This window comes from Scyliorhinus canicula, chromosome 8 (assembly GCF_902713615.1).
Source record: "Scyliorhinus canicula chromosome 8, sScyCan1.1, whole genome shotgun sequence".
NCBI lineage: Eukaryota > Metazoa > Chordata > Chondrichthyes > Carcharhiniformes > Scyliorhinidae > Scyliorhinus > Scyliorhinus canicula.
This window is the reverse complement of record NC_052153.1, coordinates 158,757,520-158,769,545: the sequence shown is the minus strand read 5'-3', so window position 1 is coordinate 158,769,545 and position 12,026 is coordinate 158,757,520. Positions and strand designations below refer to the sequence as shown.

The 12,026-nt window shown below is 42.8% G+C and overlaps 1 protein-coding gene across 2 annotated transcripts in view; it reads left to right on the top strand.

Annotated features, from left to right (window-relative positions):
* ap3b1a (adaptor related protein complex 3 subunit beta 1a) overlaps positions 1-12,026 on the top strand; it is a 358,394-nt gene that overhangs the window by 343,142 nt on the left and 3,226 nt on the right. The gene's annotated exons all lie outside the window — the stretch shown is intronic.

Below are 12,026 nucleotides of genomic sequence, written 5' to 3'. Positions count from 1 at the left end.
TGATGGAGTGCGAGAATATTTGTGGATTGGGTGCCAATCAAGTGGGTTTCTTTGTCCTGGATAGTTTCAAACTTCGTTTGTTGGAGCTGAACTCATCCAGGCAAGTGGAGAATATTCCTTCACATCCCTGACTTGTGCCTTGGTGACATGACTTTGGAATTAGGAGGAGAGTTTCTCGCCACAGGATTGCTAACTTCTGGCTGCTCTTGTATAGTCACAGTATTTATACAGCTGGTTTAACGGCTGTAGGGGTGGCATAGTGGCACAGTGGTTAGCACTGCTGTCTCACAGCGCCAGGGGACCCAGGTTCAATTCCAGTCTCAGGTGACTGTCTGTGTGGAGTTTGCATTTTTTTCGTATCTGCTTGGATTTGCTCTGGGTGCTCAGGTTTTCTCCCACAGTCCAAAGATGTGCAGATTAAGTGGATTGGCCTTGCTAAATTGTCTCTTCATGTTCAAATGTTGGGTGGGGTTACAAGGATAGGGTGGGGATTGGATCGAGGTAGGGTGCTCTTTCAGACGGTCGGTGCAGACTGAATGGGCCATGGCCTCCTTCTACGCTGTCGGCATTCTATGATTCAGTTCAGCACTGGCGGGTGAAACTAGAACTAGGAGGCATGGCTCAAAATAAGGGAGAGCAGATTTAGGACTGAGTTGAAGAGGAACTTCTTCACCCAAAGGATTGTGAATCTGAGGAATTCCCTGTCCAGTGAAGCAGTTGAGGTTACCTTGTTGAATGTTTTTTAAGGCATTTTAAACAGTTAAGGAATTAAGGGTTGTGGTAAACGGGTGGGTTTTAGTGGAGCTGAGTGCACAAAAAGATCAGCCATGGCCTTATTGAATGGCGGTGCAGGTTCAAGGGACCAGATGGCCTACTCCTCCTATTTCTTACATTCTTATGCTCTGGGCAATGGAGTCCCCAGGATGTTGTTAGAGGGGAATTCATGATGATGCCATTGAATGTCCTGGGGATGATGGTTAGATTCTCTTGTTGGAGATAGTCATTGCCTGGCACTTGTGTGATGCAGATGTTACTTGCCACTTGTCAACCAAAGCCTGTATATTGTCCAGGATTTCATGGAAATTCATTTGCCAGTATTTTCCCTGTCCTGTATTGGATATTTTTTAATCATTATTCAAAACTTCCCTTTGTTTATACCCTGAATTTATTTTTGCCTCTCCCTCGAGTTCTGCTGTCTGTGTTTTGTGCGAGGTTAATGTACCAATCTCCAGTACCTTGCCTTGTATGTTATTCTTCGTGTGTAGACCTAAACAATGAGCGGCATTGTAACTAAGATCCTGATCCGGAACATGTCGTATATGCGTGCATTGTTACTTCAAGCAGGAAATTGCAGGATAGCAGCCAGGTTTCCAGAGTTGTGGCGAATCCTCTTTCCCGTCGCTTGGGTTATGTTGAGGCATATAACTTGCCAATATTACAGTTAAATATATATTAACTGCTGAGTATTTCTAAAATTTGTTGTTTTTATTGCAGTTGAAATTGGTTAATAGAGCACAAGAGACAAAAGCAATTAAAAAAAATAAGTATTTACCTTTCCATTTCAAGTTTATTTGAAAACCTGCTAATTAACATTTTGTTAGTGTAGTTATTGAGAATAAGAAGAGTTTAAATTGTTTTCACAGTAAGTCTCTTCTCGTCGTATTCATGAAGAATAGCAATAACAAAAACCTCATATGCTTTTAATAGTTGTGTTTTATTGCAATACAACTACTGGATTCCTAAGATCCCTTGAGCCAATTTCCATGTTGGCTGCAATGCCCAGTTTTGTCCTTGCAAGTGACATCACAAGCAGTATTTAAATGCCCCTCACACTATATTGTGTATATATTAAAATGAAATGTATCTTTCCATTATGGGACACTGACATAACCTAATTTCTTCATTTAAGCATCCTCCACATACCAAAGTCTTAAAGCTATGGTGAGTGGTTTTGGGAAAACCATGTGCTTACTATGCACATGAAAAACTCATCACATTGCAGATATTCATATTAGAAAATAGAAAATTCATAAAGGCCAAGTATTCAGGTTAAAACATATTACTGTTATGGGCCAGGGTTTACAGAACCCCAAAGTGTATCGTGGAGTTCACCTGACCCACAGCTTTTAATAGATTGTGGTATGGGGAGCACACGGCCCACTCTACAGGTGTAGTACAGCAGAAGTGGAAAAGTATTTTTTTAATGTTTATTCTGTGAACTCAAGTTAACCTTTTTAAAACATACAGTGAACATCTTAGCAACCATCAATTCAAATACAACCCCCAAAGAATACAACACTAAGTAATCCTTAATGAATTCCCAAACAACATCCAGAAGACTTAAGAAACACCTTTCAACAGAAGCACATTAGGTTTACATTCACTACTGAGAACATTTATAATTCTGAATTCACCAAATGATCAAGAGATAGTATTTTGATGGCAGAGAGAACAGCAGTACACCTGCTTGGTCTGGCTTCAGCTCCAACACAGAAAACAAAAGTAAAAAGCTGACAGACAGCCCAGCTCCACCCACACTCTGACATCACTGCAGTAGTAAACACTCATTTCTTAAAGGTACTCTCACATGACATTTCAATTATGTAGTAACATAAATGGACAAATTCAACAGATAGCACAAAAGTGTTGAGTGAAATGTTGAAAGAAAGGTTAAATCATATTAAAATTATAAAGAGCATATAAATGCAATCATTTAAGCACTTCATTGAGGAACTGAACCATGTTTTCTACATTAGAAATGATGCATTTGGAATTAGAATTAGATGATCAATTTTTTCACCATGTCTTAAACAAAAAGAAAAGATGACAATTGAATTTTCAACAGATCATCACCACCTCTCCAAATGTTGATGAGTTGGTTTCCCATATCCCTGCCTCAGATTAAACTCCTCATTCTTTGCACATGGGTGTTCAGGTCATCAATGAAGTAATTAAATGATTAAATTTATGCTCTTCAGTGCCTGTATTGTCGGCGTGGTGTATTGATGTATAGATTTTACTCTTTTTCATGTTACCTGCTGAATGTTTGTAACTATATGATTGTTATGTGTTTCTAACCTGAGGTACCAAAGTACTGCTTCAGCCTCTGCCTTCTTCCTTCTTTCCTTCGTTATCATCCATTCAAAACGTAACACACTGGCCTGTTCAAGGCAAAACTGAGAAACGGATAGCAACAAAAACAAAGCTATGCTTGATTTCCAAATTTGGGAAATGGGGATTGCAGGCCAAAAAGGACTGGAGAAATAGGCAGGTGGAACTCCATCTGGGTTAAAATCTAGGCCAACTGTGTTTTGAACATGTTGTTTACAAAGGGTAAATGGTTGATAACAGAAACCAACCTTCAAGGTTGTAACAACATGGAGAAAGATTTCAGCAGCAGTCGGAATGGAGGCCAGGAGTTTGAGTCAGGAGGTATCTCCAAAGTAAGAAGATGGTGTGTTGGAAGATTTAAGTCTGAGCAATTGAAGAGAAATTGTAGTATTATGAGTACCAGAGCGGGTAGAAGACTTGGGAGCAGCAGAGGAGAATAAACTTTACTTCGATTTGAAGTACTTTTGAAGCTTAATCACAGTTGTAGCAAATGTTGCAGCCCTTTGTGCACAACAAGGTCTCACAAAGAACAATAAGATAATGATCTATGTTTTGATATTAGTTGAGGGATAAATGTTGGCCAGGGCACGAAGGAGAACTCTTCTTCAAAATAGTGCAATGGAATCTTTTAGAATCGTCTGACAAAGCGGGTAGGAGCTTGGTTTAATATATTGGAGCCTTGCCTATTGCAACAGTCTCTCAGTTCTGCAGTGGAGCGTCAATCTATATATTCATTTTCTGCTCCAGTCGCTGGAGTGGGACTTGAACCCATAACTTACTGACTCCAAGGTGAGAGTGTTACTTTCTAGGCCATGGTTAAGAATGTGATTACGGTCAGGATATGGCACAGGCAGCTGCTAGGATGTTATTTGTTGCAGAAACAGATCTATAAACTTTTTTCCATTGGTATTAGAGGGAGCAGGAAAAATGTATGAAAAGGCAATTCATAATAGAAAAGAGGAACCATGAGTTGTCCTTGTCCTCTGCATGATCTTGGAGTAACCGAAAGAGAAACAAAGGTGTTTTTCTTGGTCAAACCAGATTTGGAAGTTGGACAATATCTTGCCAACAAAACCGACATCATGAGACTTCCAGTGGTGGCCATGGAGTGAGTGATTGCACATGAGGTAGCTCCTGGGTGCGGACTGGTTTTTTTGCCCGTTTTGCGGGAGTGGTGCAGGTGGAAAAATAGTGAAGTAGAAGAACTAAGATTTCTCCCCTCGTGAGGGATGTTGTAGAGTTACCAGACGAGGAGTGTGTCAAACAAGGGACATTCTTCGGAGCTGTGGATACGCATGGCGCAGGAGGGAAAAACATGGTGGAGAGACCTGTGGTGTCGTTGCCTACTCAGTGGTCGACAGACAAGTTGGTGGAGTTCCTATCAGCTGAATTTATAAAGCAACGGCAGACGGTCACTGGAGAATTGGCGAGAGTGGCAAAACCAATTCGGGCCTCCCTGGAGAGGGTGGAACAGCATCTGGAGTCGCAGAATATGTTAATCCCGAAGGTGAAGGAGACAGTTGCTAATCACGAGGATAGGATTTCCTCTTTGGAGGCAGAGATGTTGATGATGTTGGAGGGGCAAAATAAACTGAAGACCAAGATTGAGGATTGCAGACCACCCAAAAGCATTGAGGGTGCGAGAACCAGGAATACATGACAAAGATGTTCGAGCACTTGGTGGGGAAGGGGGTCTTTTTGACCGCCCTCCTGAAGTGGACCAGGTCAATCGGTTGTTGAGGAAGAAGCTGAGAGCTGGGAGCTGCCACGGACGATCATAGTACAGCTCCATCGATACCTTGACAAGGAAAAGATCCTGAGTTGGACAAAGGAAGCCCATGAATGTAGCTGGGAAGGTCATACTGCCCGTATCTACCAGAGCTTGGGGGCAGAGTTGGCAAAAAGAAGGGCCGGGTTTAACGAGGCCAAGGCTGCTCTTTTCAGGAGCAAGGTGTGATTTAGCATGATGTACCCGGCTCACCTGTGGGTTACAGGATAAGAGAACATTATTTCAATATGCTGGAGGAGGCGATGAACTTTATACAGGAACATGGACTGGGGGCATTTGAAGATTCTGGGTATGTTCACTTGTTTGGCTGAGCCCTGGCAGTGTGCTCAGGGGTGTCAGTACTTGGATTTGTCTTTTTTATTTACTCAGTTCTCTGAGACCTCCGACCAGCCTGGACTCATTGATGTGAGGGGACTTAAGGGCTGGTGAAAAGATCTGTTCACCCATTTAAAAAGTTTGAAGGTAGACATAATCTTTTTACAGGAGACCCTGGACTGGATACGAAGTATAGGGAGCCACATGCTTATTAATAAGAGGTGGCTTTTTCAGAGGGTAACATAGTTGGGGATCCGGAGGGAAGTACGTGATGGTGAGTGAAAGGTTGGAGGGGGTTCCTGTGGTGTTAGTAAATATATACACTCCTACCTGGGATGACGTGGAGTTCATTAAGAAAGGTTTGGCGAGGTTTACTTTATTTAGATACACATCAGTTGATTATGTGGGGGGAGGGGGGTTGGGTTTTAATTTTGTGCTTGACGCCAGGTTGGATCGGTCTTGCCCCAAATCTCTGAAGGTATTGGGGATGGCCAAGGAGTTGTTTGGATTCAAGTGGGGTGTGGATCTGTGGAGGTTCAGGTGCTCGAGAAGAAATGTTCTTTTTTCTCGCATGTACATCGAGTATACTCCCACATTAACTTTTTTATTATGAGTGAGGCACTGCTTCCAAGGATGGTAGGCTCAGAGTACTGGGCGATTGTCATATCGGACCATGCAACGCACTATGCGGATATGTGCGTGGAGAAGGGATGCACCCAGGGACTATCATGGAGGTTAGATGTGGCACTGTTAGCGGATAAGGGGACATGTGCGAGGATTGGAGCTGCTATAGGCACGTATTTTGAATTCAGTAAGAGCAAGGAGGTTTCTCCCTCCACATTCTGGGAGGTGTTAACGGTGACAATCAGAGGGTGGGGGGAGCTAATTTCGATAATGGCGCATAGGGCAATGGTAGAGAGGATGGAAAGACAGGTTGTCGGAGGCCATTCTGGAGGTGGATCGTCCGTATTCAGCCTACCAGAGGAGGAGTTGTTGAGGAAGAACCTCCACATGCAGTTTGAACTGATATCAACAGGAAAGTGGTTGGCCAGTTGCACCGGGTACGGGCGGCGTTTTATGAACAAGGAGAGAAGGCCAGAAGGTTGTTTATATACCAGTTACACAGCAGGTGGCTTCAAGGGAGATTGGGCAAATAAAGGACTTGAGGAGAAGTGGTCTCTGACCCAGGTACGGTGAATGGGCTGTTTGAGTCCTTTTACTGGGGACTGTACAGGTCAGAGCCCCGGGGGAGGGACTCTGACATGAACAGTTGGGGTATCAGATGACCCGGGAGTGCAGGAGGGGAGAGAGGGTGATGTTTTTGCCACCCCGATAACCCGGAGGAGGATTTTGTTAGGGTGATGGGCTCCAGAGCCGCAAGTGTGGCTGGGTGACCTGTCGGAATTTCTACGTTTGGAGAAGATTTAAGTTTAACATTAGGGGGTCGGAGGAGGGGTTCTATACAACATGGAGGATGTTCATCTCTTCCTTCACGAGTTGATCATCTCGGGCAGCACGGTGGCACAGTGGGTTAGCCCTGCTGTCACGGTGCCTGAGGTCCCAGGTTCGATTCTAGGTCACCGTCCGTGTGGAGTTTGCACATTCACCCCGTGTTTGTGTGGGTTTCGCCCCCACAACCCAAAGATGTGCAGGGTAGGTAGATTGAACATGCTAAATTGCCCCTTAATTGGAAAAATGAATTAGGTACTCTAAATTCAAAAAGAAAGGAAATAATTTTTGTTTTGTAAATTACAGTTTTAATGTAAGCCTACTTGTGACAATGACGATTATTATTAATCTGCATTTCTCCATGTAACTTTAATTTTGTTCCATTTAGGTACTCTAAATTTATAAAAAAAAGAGTTGATCATCTCAGCGGGTGGGGGGGGGGTTGTATTGTAAATTACTGTTAATATAAAACAGACCATATATGGCGGTATGATGGATTGTTTAGAATTAGAATTGTATAACATTTAATGATCGTTGTTTTATTTATAAAATAGAAAATGTCCTGAATACAAATATATTTTTATAAAAACAATAGGCCTCACGGTAGCATGGTGGTTAGCATCAATGCTTCACAGCTCCAGGGTCCCAGGTTCAATTCCCGGCTGGGTCACTGTCTGTGTGGAGTCTGCACGTCCTCCCCGTGTGTGCGTGGGTTTCCTCCGGGTGCTCCGGTTTCCTCCCACAGTCCAAAGATGTGCGGGTTAGGTGGATTGGCCATGCTAAATTGCCCATAGTGTAAGGTTAATGGGGGGATTGTTGGGTTACGGGTATACGGGTTACGTGGGTTTAAGTAGGGTGATCATTGCTCGGCACAACATCGAGGGCCGAAGGGCCTGTTCTGTGCTGTACTGTTCTATGTTCTATGTTCTAATACCGACAACACGTGAATGAATTTTAGGTCGGGGCATTTGTGTGGTAACTGAGATAGCTATGTTGATAACTCAGAAGTGGCCAGACCCCAGGAGAGGAGGTTACAATGGAAAGGAGAGTTTGTGAAATATGAAAGTGAGTAAGACTAACAGAGCCAAAAGGTGAGGAGAGAGAGAGCAAATGGGTTTAGGCAGAGGTTGGATTTACCAAGGATGAGGTGTTATAGATTTGTAGTCATTCCAGCACAAAAGGAAGCCAATTGGCCCATCAGATACAGGGACGGCAATCTTAATGTGAAGATTGGTGCAGAGCTTAAAAGGGCAAGGAATTTCAGAGGGGTCGAGGAAGAAATTGGGAGAGAGCCCTAGCTTGGATTTGGCAAGAAGAAACATGTTCGAACAGTGATTGGTTGGGATGGACTGTTTTTTCAGCCAAAAGGGAGAAGGAATTGCTGGATGTAAGCAAGGTTTCGGTCAGGATGTTGGTAGATCTTTCAACAGTGGAGATCTGGATAGTGAATAGTTTGTTTGTGGGAAGGGGGAATATTCTAGGGTCAGAGGAGGCTCATAGGAGACTGATGGGGAGTGTGACGAACGGAGGATTTTAGGATTATTGGGAAATTTAAGGGTTAAAAGCCTGGGATTGTAGTGTGTTTGACTGCAGTGGTCAAATTTTAAAAACATTATTCTGTTTTGCCAGGGCTGAAGGTGAAATTGACCACGAGGAATGTCAGTCTGGGCTAATGTACTGCGGTTTGACTGGAGAACATCCCTGGTAGTTAATATGCTTTTAGCCTCAAAAGTAGAGTTGTTTTTCAGCTTGGGGAGATGATGTCTTTGCTAGATGGAGCCAAGAGGTTCAGAGAGAGCTTTTTGAGAAAGCTTTTGGCAAAAGAGTTGAAGTCTGATGTGGCAGCCTTTTTTTTTACACCACAAGTAAAGGCAGTGTTCTTTTCCAGCAGGATGGTTTAAAAAAAGAGGAATAACATTTTAAAGCAGAGCAGTCTTGTCTGAAGACCAGGATGAGGCTGAAACGACCCAGTTGACACAGTTAACTGAAGATATACAGCCAGAGTCTGGAGGGGTTTTAATCAGGGCCCTAATCTCTTCTGTAAAGCACGTATTACTCTTATGCCCTGCTGGATTGAGAGCTGTATATTTCTTTTCTTAAATGAGGAATTAAGTAGTAGTGTTAAGGAGCAATTGGAAGCTGTTCTTTTCGGTTCTGAAGTTAGAGTTTAATATTGTATTCGTAGTAAAGTTTTTTTTTAAAATAACAAAGCCCTATTTTTTTTCATGCAATCGCTCCTGGAGCGAATCATTCTTTCCGCACAGTCTTACAAAATAAACTAAAATATTGGGGTTTTGGTCTAGTAATCTAGCCATTGTTGAAGTCTGGTTTGGGAATGTAATTAGAGAGGTTAAACTCAAAGAGTTAGATGAAGAGGAAGTATAGCTTTGTCTTAAAATTAATAATGAAGGCAAATTGGACTTGAAGACTCGGGTGTGATTAAAAAAAATAATAATAATCTTTATTGTTGCAAGTAGGCTTACATTAACACTGCCATGAGGTTACTGTGGCCACATTCCGGTGCCTGTTCGGGTACACGGAGAATTCAGAATGTCCAATTCACCCGATAGCACGTCTTTCAGGACTTATGGGAGGAAGCCGGATCACCTGGAGGAAACCCACGCAGACACAGGGAGAACGTGCAGACTCAGCACAGACAGTGACCCAAGCCGAGAATCGAACCCGAGACCATGCCAATGTGAAACAATACTCGGGATGGGGGATGAAAAGTGGGTGTGGGCCAACAATATGGATTGAAGGAAAGCTAAGGCCATGCAGACAGATTTTAAGAAGTTAGGAAATAAACTAGCAAGCTGGACCTCACAGGTAGTGATCTCCAGATTATTCCCAGGGCCATGCAGCAATAAATATAGAAATAGGAGGATAGAGCAGTTGAATGTGTGGCTGGAGAGATGGATGCGGAAGCAGGGGTTTAGATTCCTGGGGCAATGGGACCAGTGCAGGTTGGGTGGGTTCTACCTGGATAGAGCTGGGACCAATGTCCTTGCAGGGTGGTTTGCTAATGCTATTGATGGGGGGTTTAAACTATCTTAACAGGAGAATGGGAACCAAAGGGAAATCCAAGGTGCACAAAGAACTGGAAGAGACAGATAACACAAACAAGAAATAATGAAGCATTAGATGGTGTCCAGAATGCAATAAGACCTAAATTAGGTTTACTGTGCATGGGAATATGATGGTGGTTACAGAAATTATCTTAAAGAAGGGCAGGGTTGGGTACTAATTATTCCTGGACGCAAGGCATTCAGAAAAGATAGGGGAAGGGATGGCAATATTGACTAAGGAGAATGTTATATTGGAGAGAGAGGATGTCCTAATATTAATAATAAGAATCTTTATTGTCACAAGTATGCTTACATTAACACTGCAATGAAGTTACTGAGAAAAGCCCCTAGTCTCCACATTCCAGCGCCTGTTCGGGTACAGAGGGAGAATTCAGAATATCAAAATTACCTGAATGGACAAGGACAATATATATTTGGGTACAGGTAAGAAACAATAAAGGTGCTTTACACTGCCAGGTATATTCTATAGGCCACCGCTAATGAGAAAGATGTAGAGGAACAAATTTGCCAGGAAATTATAGAGGCACAACAACTACTGAATAGGTATATTGGAGAGCTTTCTTTATCCTAAAATAGACAGGGATAGGAATAGGGTGAAGGGCGGGGGGGGGGGGGGGGGGGGGGGGGAGTTTCTGAAGCATGCTCAAGAGAGTTTTCTGTCTCTTGTTTCCAGCAAGCAAGCATTGCTGATCTGGTTCGAGCGAATGAGATAGGTTAAGTTGATCAAGTTTCATTCGGGGGATATTTAGAGGACAGAGATTATTGCATCAAGGTTTAGATTGGCTGTGGAAAGGGACAAGAAACAATCCAAAGTAAAAATAATTCACTGGGGAATGGCCAATTACAATGGGGTGAGAGTGAACCTGGTCCAGGTAAATTGGAATCAACGATAGGCAGGCAAAACTGTAACAGAATCTTTAAAGAGGAAATAGTTTGGGTACTGCTAAGATATATTCCCACAAGGGGATAGGTGGGACAAGCAGAGCCCAAACAAAATTGGTAGAGGGTAAGATGATGCAGGTGTTCATGTCAGATATCAGGTCCATAATAGAAGTGAGAACCAGGCTGAGCTAGTTATTTCTGAGGAGTAAAAAAAGAAATGAGAAGCAAAGAGAGTGTATGAGAAGAGACTAGCAGCTAGCATAAAAGAGAATCCACTAATCTTCCACAGACATTTAAATAGTAAAAGGGGAGTGGGGCCAATTCGGGACCAAAAAGGGGATTTACACATGGTGACATCAGTACTGAATGAGTACTTTACATTTTTCTTTACCAAGTCAAAAAAACTGGCCACATTATAGAGGTTACTGTTGGGCTAAAATTTGACTTTCAGAAAAGGTATCAGGCTGGCTGCAGCTAGTTATTAAGTCATTCGGATCAGATCAGATTCATCTGAGGATAGTGAGGGAAGTTGGGATGTAAATTGCAAATCTTCCAATCCTCCTCAGCTACAGAGTGGGAGTGCCAAAGGAAAAAAAGAGTTTAAGGATGAGCCCAGATCATAAGAAATAAGAGCAAGAGGCCATTTGGTCCATCGCCATTCAGTCCATCAAGCCTGTTCTACCAGGGAGCTCTACCATGAATTCCCATTGTAAACCAACCGCTAATCAGCATGTAGCTAAGAGGATGCTGCAATGTATTATTCATGGCTGCCCATCTTGCAGGAGAAAAGGCCTTGGGTAGGTTGGAGGTCATTGCACAACCGCTTCTGGTACACCTTTCACAATCGGGTTCTGATAGTATTTGTAAGACTTCCGAGATTAAATAGACTTGTGCGTTATTGTGCATGTTTGACCACTGCGCACATGAATATATTGGTAATTGCCTCTGGCTTATAATTCTGCCACTTTCTTTGCAGGTCCCAATTTATCCTGCATTGCCATGACTTTACAATATTCCCCTACAGTATTAGTATTTAGCTAAAGAAAAAAATATTTCCTAATTCCACCTGAATCCTTCCCAACCATCAAGTCCTGCTGTAGTTTTCTGGACTTTGCAACTGGTCGGTCATCAATTCCAATTTACTTTTACGTCAAAGCAAACCAAGTTTGTGCCTGTGTAGCACCTTTACACTACCACAGGACATCCCATAGTCCTTTACAATTAATCAGATACCTTTGAAGTCACAGTTGTGATGTAGGATCAAGCCAATCAATTTCCACAATAGCTAGAATGATGATGCAGGTTCTCGAACTTTGTAGCATGCCAGAATAAATTATCATGTGTGGCCCTGAGTATCTATTAATATCGGGGTGACAGTTTCATGTATGTGCTCA